At 38.1% G+C, this 11,156-nt stretch overlaps 1 pseudogene; it reads left to right on the top strand.

Annotated features, from left to right (window-relative positions):
- Nucleotides 1-3,123: 3,123 nt before the first annotated feature.
- Nucleotides 3,124-7,873, top strand: LOC143023428 (uncharacterized; annotated as a pseudogene).
- The last annotated feature ends 3,283 nt before the right edge of the window (nucleotides 7,874-11,156 follow it).

Raw genomic sequence — 11,156 nt, 5'->3', positions numbered from 1 at the left:
CTCTAAAGTCATTGAACGCCTAATACTTAAACTTATCACACCACATATTCCCCTTGCTGACTCACAACACGGTTTTAGGCCACTACACTCCACAAACACTCTTCTGATAAACCTCACACAAAGAAGTTTAGATGGCATCAATTCAGATAGGCCCCACCACAGAACACTTCTCATAACATTAGACATTAGTAAAGCTTTTGATGCTATCCCCCGCCACAACCTAACAAATAAAATATATAACACAGACATGCACAATAACACCAAAAGATGGCTGGCCAATTATCTGGCAGGTAGGAATGCTTACATGTCATATAATGGCCAATCATCACACATCAGAAACATTAAGAATGGAGTACCACAGGGTTCTGTTCTATCCCCCACACTATTTAATCTATACATGCATGACTTACCCACACCAGACACCTCAGAAATACAAATCTCTTCCTACGCAGACGACATAACAATCACATGCACACATCGTAACACAAAGTTGCAGAAATAATCCAGCCATACCTTGATACACTCAATACATGGTTCATCACAAACAGACTCAAAATAGCTCCAACCAAATCTACAGCAACACTTCTCACCAACTGGACAAAAGAACACAAATACATACCTCATCTTTACATCAACACTCTAATACCACACATAAACACACCAAAAATTCTTGGTGTAACATATGATACATCCATGTCTTTCAAACAACACATCACAAACATAAAAAACAAATGCACACCTAGACTTAACGCACGTAAGTCAATCACTGGAACAACATTTGGACAAAACAAAGAAACTAATATAACAATATACAAACAATGCATACGCTCAGTGATGAATTATGCAAGTCCTGCATGGGCTCCTAATCTCAGTGAGACACACCACAACACCCTTCAAATCATACAAAACAAAGCCCTAAAAACAATTACAGGCTGCACAAATACAACACCTACAGACCATTTACACCATGAAACAAAAGTCCTCAAAGTCAAGGACCACCTCGACATGAGAGGCACACAAACACTTGCCACAGCCACCACAAACACATCACACCCGCTACACTACATAGCAGAACACCCACACACACCAAGAAACATTAAAACAACACCCAAAGATCTGTATCACACACAGATACTCTCTTCTCTTCCTCCACAACCACCAAATACCAGCCTCCGCAAACATATTCATAATCATATCACTCACCGCTCCATTAACACACTGAAAGACAACACATTGCTGCATGCCAGACCCCCTGATATCCACCCTTCTGAATCCTCTCTCCCACGAAAGGACAGAGTCCACTTGGCCAGACTGCGGTGCGGCCACCACCCAGCACTTCTAAGCTACCAGAAGAGGCTGGATGACCGCATTGTGAACAGCTGCCCAGGATGTAACACTTCACCCCATATCATACAACACATAATGGAAGACTGCATTATACACAATCATGCACGCAAACAACACAACATACACTCTATAAAGGATTTGTGGGAAAACCCAGTTTCGGCTGTAGCATTCCTTGGGGAGACGGGACTGCTCGGACAGTCTAGGGAACGACAACAACAACATCGATCCGATTGGACGGGTATACATGGGTGAAAATGAACATGCTCTGCACAGAAATTGGACTAGGCTACTGTTACGAGTTAATATGTATAGTCTACTTTATTTTTTTTTGCTAAACTAAGTTTAGTATCAATTGAATATTATAATGTAGACAGTAGAAGCTGTTTCCCACACAGAACAATTGACGTCTGGAACAATTTGAAAGAAGAAATAGTGTGTGCAAAGACAATACATGAATTTAAGAATAAACTGGATATAGATATAAAAGCGGGGCACCACGAGCATAGCTCCAAATCCCGCAAAATACAATTAGGTAAATACAGACACACACATGTGCGCCCTTGCATGCACGCACGCATACACGTGACAAATGTCAATTTATTTGTTTACAAATTATATACAGGAACAAAGGCAGCGTGATTGGTTCCCTTTCGACATCCTTATGAGGGCAATTACAAATTAACTGCAGGATTTTGAATGGAGAACTTTTTATTATGAATAAAGTGTGTTCTATTGTACTATGTGGTGTTAACAGAAAGTTGGCCCCAGATGATGAGGGCGAAAATACATGCTAAAATCTTCAGCTAGGAGCTTCTCGTGGATGTTTACAAATAGGAACGAAAACGGAGGTGATTGGTTCATTTAAGATAGACTTGCGCTTGACGCTGAACACATTCTGAATTAAGTAGTTTGCAATTATGAGGGCAATTAAAGATTAACTGCAGGATTTTGAATGGAGAACTTTTTATAATAAAGCGTATTCTATTGTATTAGGTGGTGTTAACAGAAAGTAGACCCCCGATGATCGGAGCGAAACCATATTTCTAAGCTATGTACGCGCCTCAGCAGGCAGACTATCCTTGATTGGATGAGTGTCCACGTGCCCTGTTTGAGAGGGGTACATCTCAAAAAGCCAGATTTCTTTTAGACAGATCAAGTACAGTGGGGTGTACAGTACAGTGCAGTGGAGAGCTGAGAGGAAGAATTATAAGGTAAAATTAACTATAAATTAGAATCTGTGAGCTCATACTAAACAATATTCGCTCAAGATATTCGCATTGTAACAGTATCTACCTGTGATGAACAAAGGCGCTATAGGTCTGTAAACACATTGTGATTTTTATTAGAGCAGACAGTAATTTGAAATTAATAGTTTAAAACCATTAAAAGTGTTTTACTTTTATACTTTCTCATTTCTATAAAGAGATGAGAATATATGAACAATTCAAAATTTAAATTTATAATATAATAGTACCATTAAATGAAATAAACTCATAGTAGGCCAATTAAAATATGCAGTTACTGTAGTATGCACAATACTATGATATTAGGCCTACTGTTTCTACACTAACAGTACTCAAATTTTCCGTAAGAAAATAGACCTGTATATGTAATTTATCATACAACTTTGAAGTCTAACTTTCCCATTAATTTTGTCTTTTACTAATTATAAGGAAGCTGCTTAAATGGATCATAAATAGAGATCTATCATTGAAGTTTGCCTATTACTTCAACTTTTAACATTCATTAACATTTCATTATTTTCGCTCTCCCTAGATGAAGTAACTGAAGGAAAGTGGCGCAGCTTTAAAAAAAAAAAAAAGAGAAAAGCAAGAGAAGAATTAATAAAGACACATAAAGGGGCATTATTAAAATACATCAAACCTACAGAAACTACTAACATTGACCAAACGGTCCAAACCACTACTAAAACTGGAGACGTTTGTGAATACAAACCAATATCAGATTCAAACGATTCAAGTCCAAGCAATTCGCCGAATACAAGTGATGTCGAACATGAGACTCATGAGGCAGAAAATATTCTAGATGTGCCTGATATGGACAGAGTGGACTTAAAGGATGTTGGTCTATGGCCAAGCAAGATTGACAGTAACACACGGATCTTACTGGTACGTCAAGGTGCATCTAAGATTCAAAATATAGATTCTACTTTTGGTGAAGTCACTGAAGTAATTCGTCAAGGTGCATCAACCAAAGGACAAACTAGACATCTAACACGTGAGTGGTTTTTTAAAACTTTGCCAAATGGTGAAAATATATTAAGATCATGGATGGTGTACTCCCCTTCCAAGAAAGCGCTTTACTGTTTTTGTTGCAAAATCTTTCCAAAAGGAACTGACTCAATTTTTAATTCTGCAGATGGATTTAACAAATGGTGGAACCTGAATCCTAAAATATATCAGCATGAATCCAGTGCACACCATCTTCAGAATTTCACAAAATGGAAGGAGCTGGAAATTAGGATTGCTCTTGGAGCAACAATAGATAAAAAAGAACAAGAAGTTATTGAAAATCAAGTAAAAAAGTGGAAGAAAATCCTTTTAAGACTGCTTGATATAAGATTTCTAGCTAAACAAAATTTGCCTTTACAAGGTCACCAAGAAGGAATGGATTACAAGAGCAAAGAGACCAGGACTGAATCAGAAGTAACTGAAAATAGGGGAATTTTTTTTTAGAATTAGTTGATTTGTTAGCAAAATATGACCCAGTGTTACATGAACATCTAAAATCCAGATGGGAAACAAGTACACTACTTCTTATCTGTCACCTACTATTCAAAACGAATTTATAGAGGTTTTGGGAGAAAATGTAAGAAGCAAAATTATCAACCAAGTAAAAGAGGCCAAGTACTTTTCAATGATATTCGACAGCACTCCTGATACTTCACATAAAGATCAAATGAGCCAAGTTATTCGCTATGTTGTAATCAATGCAGATCAAGTGAAGGTTGTGGAATCATTTGTTGATTTCATTGAAACAAAAGGTAAAACTGCCGAAAATATTGCAACTGTAATTTCGGAAAAATTAGAACATGATGGAATTGATATTAAAAATTGCAGAGGGCAGGCATATGATAATGCTGTAGTAATGGCTGGTCAACATTCTGGTGTTCAGAAACGAATTAAGGAAATTAATCCAAAAGCAGAATTTGTTGCTTGTACAAATCACTCTCTGAATTTAGCAGGAATTCATGCAGCTTCTGTTGCAGTTAATTCGGTTACATTTTTTGGAACTGTGGAGCGCGTTTTCACATATTTTTCATCATCAAGTTATCGTTGGGATGTTCTAACTTCTGTCACTGGTAAAAGCGTGAAACGCATAATTGAAACAAGATGGAGTGCAAGGGGAGATACTGTATGTGTTGTGAAGGAACATTTCTCTGAAATTATAAGTGTCTTAGAAAAGTTAACTTGTGCAGAAGAAAATACAGTTACGAGGTCTGAGGCTGGTGTGCTACTTGGTGCTTTGCAGTCATTTCCTTTTCTGTGCTTTCTTGGACTGTGGGAACCTGTCCTCTTAGAATTAATGACACGCAGGCCTACCTCCAAACCAAAGGACTTAACTTGCAACAATGTGACATTAAACTCGGGGCATTAGAGGAATTTCTGATTAAGAACAGAGAAAAAGTAGTAAATGATGGAGTTAACTATGCCAAAGAAGTTTGTGATGATCTAGGTATAGTCATGGAGCGCCAGCGTCAGACCAAAAAGAAGAAATGAGTATTCGGTGAAGGATCACAAGATGCTGGATTACCATATGATATTGAATTGAAAAGAGAAAGGTTTTCTTCACTGGATAGTGTGACCCAAGAAATAAATTTGAGATTTAAACAGCTTCATGAACTAGCTGAGAAATATGCTTTTCTTACCCCAACACATGTCATTGATGATCAATACGAATGTAAACTTAATCAACTAGATCATAATGACATTGATAAAGATGAATTCCTGCTTGAAAGAAAAAGACTGCAGCATTTTATTGCAGTTGCTACTAGTCAAGGTGAAACAAATAGGTGGGAAGAAGGCCCCTTGGAGCTTTTGCAGTTTATCAATAAATATACACTTGGGAATTCGGTTCCAAATATAGTAGTAATGCTGTGGATTTTCCTTACAATTGCTATTAGTGTTGCTACCTGTGAGAGTTTTTCTAAACTAAAACTAATAAAAAATTACTTAAGGTCTACTATGAGTACTTAAGGTCTACTATGAGTACCTGGCTGCGCAATTTTGCCATATTGTCTATAGAAAGACAACTTACAGATGAAATAGATTTTGACAATGTTATTGATGATTTTGCTAACAGAAAAGCAAGAAAAGTTTGTTTGTAGAAAGAGGTGATAATTTTAAAGTGAGTAAAATCTGATTTTAACAAGGATATTGATGATTTTGCTAACAGAAAAACAAAAAAGTTTCTTTGTAGAAAGAGGTGATCATTTTAAAGTGATTAAAATCTGAATGACAAAAATGTTGATGATTTTGTTAACAGAACAGCAAGAAAGTTTGTTTGTAGAAAGCGGTGATAATTTCAAACTGATTAAAATTATTCAAGGAATCATCATAATGTAATATATAATTACGTATTGTATTTTTTTTTGTAATTAATGTGTACATACATGTAAAGTCATGTATATAAATTTTTTTTATATATATTATTCTATACTTTATTTGTTTATGGTGAAATAAAGATCTTAATGAATAATCATTAGTATTAAGGGGGTACGCGACACCTGGAGGTCATTTTCTAAAATATTTAGAGTGAAGAGCTGAAACTTCTCAGGTAAATAGGTATCCATATTGCCTACATTTTAGGTGAAGCAGAATAATGTATGTACACATGTACGTATACCAGTAGCGACATTTAAAAGTGCACAGCACCATAATACGTGGACCAATTTGTTTTATATTTTGGCTATGATTAGTCAGTAGGCACACCTAGGGCCGGTCATTGAGTAATTGAACAATTTTCTTTTATACTTTTGCATACAGGCATTTCAATTTTAATGGCTGGCAAAAATCGTGAAAAATACAATTTTTTTGCTCGTTTCCATTATTACTCCGAACTCTTTCATCCTATTCAAAATATTCGAACGATCGGCCCTAGCAGTTACTAAAAGTAATATTCCCTGTAAGTTTCATCTAAATCTAATGTATATTACATTTTTTATGATTAAAAAAAAGTAGAAAAATATCGAACGGAGATATGGCAACTTGAAATATGAATATATCTGTAACTTGCTTATAGTTTCACCAATTTGACTGATTTTTTCATGGCTTAATTCTTATTATATAATAAGTACAGTAAAAATTATCAACATATTTTAATTATAAGTACTTTAAATACTGAAAAACTAAAGTATAAGTATGTCACAGTAGTGACGACGCACAGACGACAACATCATATAATTTGCTTTTTTGCACCTTTGGCGGTTTCTTCATATGAAACCTCTCTGCTGGGGGTCTTCAGGGTATCTAAATCATTGGAAAGAGGTTTATTTTCCAGTAGTGGGCGCCTTCTCTTTCCTCATCAGATTCCCCTCGCCAATCTATGTTGGTAGGGCACCCCCTCCAGCATCATATGATGTCCCTTCTTCTTTCTTCTTCCTGTATAGCCTTGATCTTTTTCCTCTTGGTTTCTTCTTTGGATTTAATCTTCCTCTTTGAATTGTTTAGTCTAATGTTGTCCTTTACCTCTGTCACCATCACAGAGGTGCAGGTGAGGGCGGTGGTGGAGTGAGAGGTGGAGTGAGAGGTGGTGAGATCTTTAGTCGTCTTTGACTGCTTGCCATCTTTAACTGCTGTTTTTTGTCATTGTGATGTTCTTTTGTTCTTTTTGCTACCCATGATGACTGTACTAAAGAGTAATATGTACTAGCTAAAGTAATAGATTGCAATGAGAGCTCATGAGACATGCGTACTTCCCTTTTCAGAGCTAGCCGGTAACTAACGCTTAGTTTCGCACAAAGTTGGCGAAATATTCTCCCTCCACCTTCCTCCCTTCCCCTCCACAATCGTATTGGCCGTTGATACACTGGGCGAGTGTAAATTCAATCAAATTTCAACGTTATTCGCTGCGCCTGAAGGTCGTAAGTGGCACGCCTCCTTCTAGTGTGGGTTGCGCCTTTAAATCTGTCCCTTTAATCCTCACCCAGGACCTTTAAATTGCGCGCGGCTGGAAAATTATTTGTCGGGATTTATTTCTAAGTGGTATACGAACATTTTGAACACAGTTTTGAAAAATGCCATATCTTGACCAAATTCACCCCCCCAGGTGTCGCGTACCCCCTTAAATCATTCCTTTTAAAGGATATATTAACATCAACTGTCAATCAAACACACACACACAGACACACACACATATATATATATATATATATATATCCTTTAAGAAGTTAATGTGCATTTGTAATATTGAATTATTGAATTCCTTGTGAGAAGGGGCGGCAAACATGAGGGCAGCCCCGGGTGGCAAAAGCACTAGCTACGCCACTGAGCTGAACTCTGAATAATAGATAAAAAAAAATAAGAAAATGTAACAAACAAAAAAGGAGAAAGTAAAAAATAAAAAATAATGTATATCAACAAAGATACATACAGACACTGAGAGATACAATGGCGGGACAACACGAGCATAGCTCCCATTCCCGCAAAATACAACTAGGTAAATACAACTAGGTATATATACCAAGGCTTTTTCCCCCTTACAAGGGAGGTAGCCACAAAGGAAAAGGCATAAAATCATTCCCACCCTTTCCATCCCTGAATACACTCCACACCCCTCCACCCTCCCTCTTATCTTAGCACCTCCTGGATGACAGGTCATCCCTGCACCTTGTCCACTGCCCTGGGTCACAAGCAGTGTCGCAAGACACAGCACATCCACAGCAAGGCCGCTTCATTAAATCGGCGATCCCCCCTCTCCGTCCCCCCATGCATAAAAGGAGAAGGGGAGAAATCCCTTCGGGCTGCGCCAAATTTTGCTCACACATACAACCTCACCCCCCATCCCCCCGCTCATTCCACCCCATGCATCACAACATCATCCATATACAACCATTCTCCATTCACCCCTGTCTTCTGTCCCCTCCCGTCCTTCCTCAACAGACATTCCCCTCTTCCCCAAAGCCCCCTTTACCCCATCCATACACCTAATCCTAGGACGTCCCCTCATGTTTACTCCCTCCACATCTGCCTTCCATACCTCTTTTAAAAGTCTTTCTTCACTCATTCTTTCCATGTGTCCAAACCATTCTAATACTCTTTCATCAACCCTATCTCCCAGCTCCCTTTCCACCCCCGTTCTTCTCCTCACCTCTTCATTTCTCACTCTATCTAGCCTAGTAACCCCCATCATACTTCTCAGACACCTCAACTCAAACACAACCTCCTTCTCTTCCTCTCTCATGTTCCATGTTTCTGCTCCATACAGTGCTGTTGGCACAATCACTCCTTCATACAGTCTCCTCTTAGCATCCATTCCCAAATGTTTATTCCTCATTACACTCTTCAATCCACCAAGGCATTTACTCGCTTCTCTCAATCTACATTCTACCTCCACCTTCACTCCACCTTTTCCTGCCACATTTGCACCCAAATATCTAAAACTATCCACTTCCTCCAGTCGCTCTCCCTTAATGCTCACTTCCAGTCTACTGCTATTTTCACCCCTTGTACATCTCATCACCTTACTTTTACCCACATTTATCTTTAGCTTTCTTCTATCACATACTCTCCCAAACTCGTCACCAACTTCCTCAATCCCTCCTCCGATCCTGCCACAAGTGCAGTGTCGTCAGCAAACAACAGCTGGCTCACCTCCCACTTTTCTCCATTTTCTTTAACCATCTCCAATCCCTGACCCACTACCCTTGCATTTACCCCTCGCACTACCCCATCCATGTATAAGTTGAACAGCCAGGGTGACATGACGCATCCTTGACGAAGTCCCACCTTTACCTCAAACCACTCACTCTCTCCATTTCCAATCCTGACACAAGCTCTACTACTCTCATAAAAACTCTTGACAGCTCCCAGAAGCTTTCCTCCTATCCCATATATCTGCATAACCTCCCACAGTGCCTTTCGGTCTACCCTATCATAAGCCTTTTCCAGATCCATAAAAGCCAAAAAAACATCCTTCCCCTTTCCTATAGATTTCTCACATATTTGTCTTACCACAAAAAATTGATCGACACAACCTCTACCTATCCTAAATTCACACTATTCCTCACCAATTACTCCCTCTCTTCCTCTCCTAATCCTCTCAATCAAGATCCTCCCATAAGCCTTCCAAACTACACTTAACAAGCTAATCCCTCTGAAACTACTACATTCACACTTGTCCCCTTTTCCCTTGTAAAGTGGAACTATACAGGCACTCCTCCAGCAAACATTAAATAACCTCACCAACCAGTCCACCAACACTGTACCTACTTTTTTTTTAGACATTCTGCATGGCATCCATCCAGACCAGGTGCCTTACCTGCTTTCATCATCTTAACAACTTCCTTCACCTCATCCTTCCTTATTTCTCCTCCATTCTCCTCACTCATCACTCATTTTCTTCACATTTCCCACTGCAGCTATCTTTCCCTCCCTATCCTCCTTCACATTTAGCAGCTCCCTAAAATATTCTGCCCATCTTCCCCTTACTGCCTTCTCTTCCATTATCATCTCTCCATCTGCACCTTTTACCTTTTCTTCTCTACTTGATTTGCCTCCTCTTCCTCTCTTAATGTCTTTCCAAAACATCTTTTTATTACTTTCAAAATTTTCTGTCATACTCTTACCCCACTTCACATCTGCTCTCCTCTTTGCCTCCTTTACCTTTTGCTTTACTTACCAACAAAGATGGCATGATCTTAAGACTAAACAAATTAAATGACTATCTGGCAGTAGAGAAACCAGATATAATGGTAATTGTGGAGACAAAATTAAAAGGTCCAATACCACCTAATACTGTGGGACAAGGTTTATACAACCATTGGATGAAAAATAGAAAGAAGAAACAGGGTGGACTCATGTCTTTAACAAAGAAAGGCTTAAACTTGACTAAGATAACAGAAGAAAAAATCATGTGGAATTGAGAATGATAAATGTTGAAAACAGTGACAAGAAAAGTAGAAAATCTGTAGTAATACATGTGCCCCCTAAAACATACTCTAGGACACAGTGATCATTCCAAAGTGTTGGAAGACACAAAGCATTCATTGAATTACTGAAAGGAGGAAACATAATAATTATAGGCGATTTTAACTCGAAAGAAATATGTTGGGAAGAAGTGACAGTGAAAGGTGAAGACCATTGGGGAAGTATACTACTGGAGGTGACCACTGAATACACAATGACTTAATGGATGAAGGAAAATACCAGATATAGAAACAGTAACAAACCATCGAGACTAGATTTAATATTTATGTCAGAGCCTGAAATTGTGGATAAAATGGAATACAAGATACCAATTCAGAAGAGTGACCACATAATAATAGTTTGAACTAAAGGAATACATTCATTTGAGAAGAAATGAGAAACAAAAAAGGAAGACTAATGTACAATAAAATAGATTTTGAGAAACTCAGAAATTTCTATCAAAAAGTAAATTGGGAAAACTTCTTAAATGATAAAACAAACATGGAAGAGAAATGGAACATATTAAAAGAAATTTATAAAGAGGGAATAGACAAATGTGTACCAAAGCAGAAGCAAGAAAGGGTGTACGTTAAGTGCTGGTACAACTAAAAAAGTAGTGAGGCCAAAGATAAGAGACAAAGCTTGGAAAATATTGGAAAAAAA

This window comes from Oratosquilla oratoria, unplaced genomic scaffold (genome assembly GCF_046742065.1).
Source record: "Oratosquilla oratoria isolate Oo_2021 unplaced genomic scaffold, ASM4674206v1 SCAFFOLD47, whole genome shotgun sequence".
Taxonomy (NCBI): Eukaryota; Metazoa; Arthropoda; class Malacostraca; order Stomatopoda; family Squillidae; genus Oratosquilla; species Oratosquilla oratoria.
This window is presented reverse-complemented; position numbering and strand designations above follow the sequence as displayed.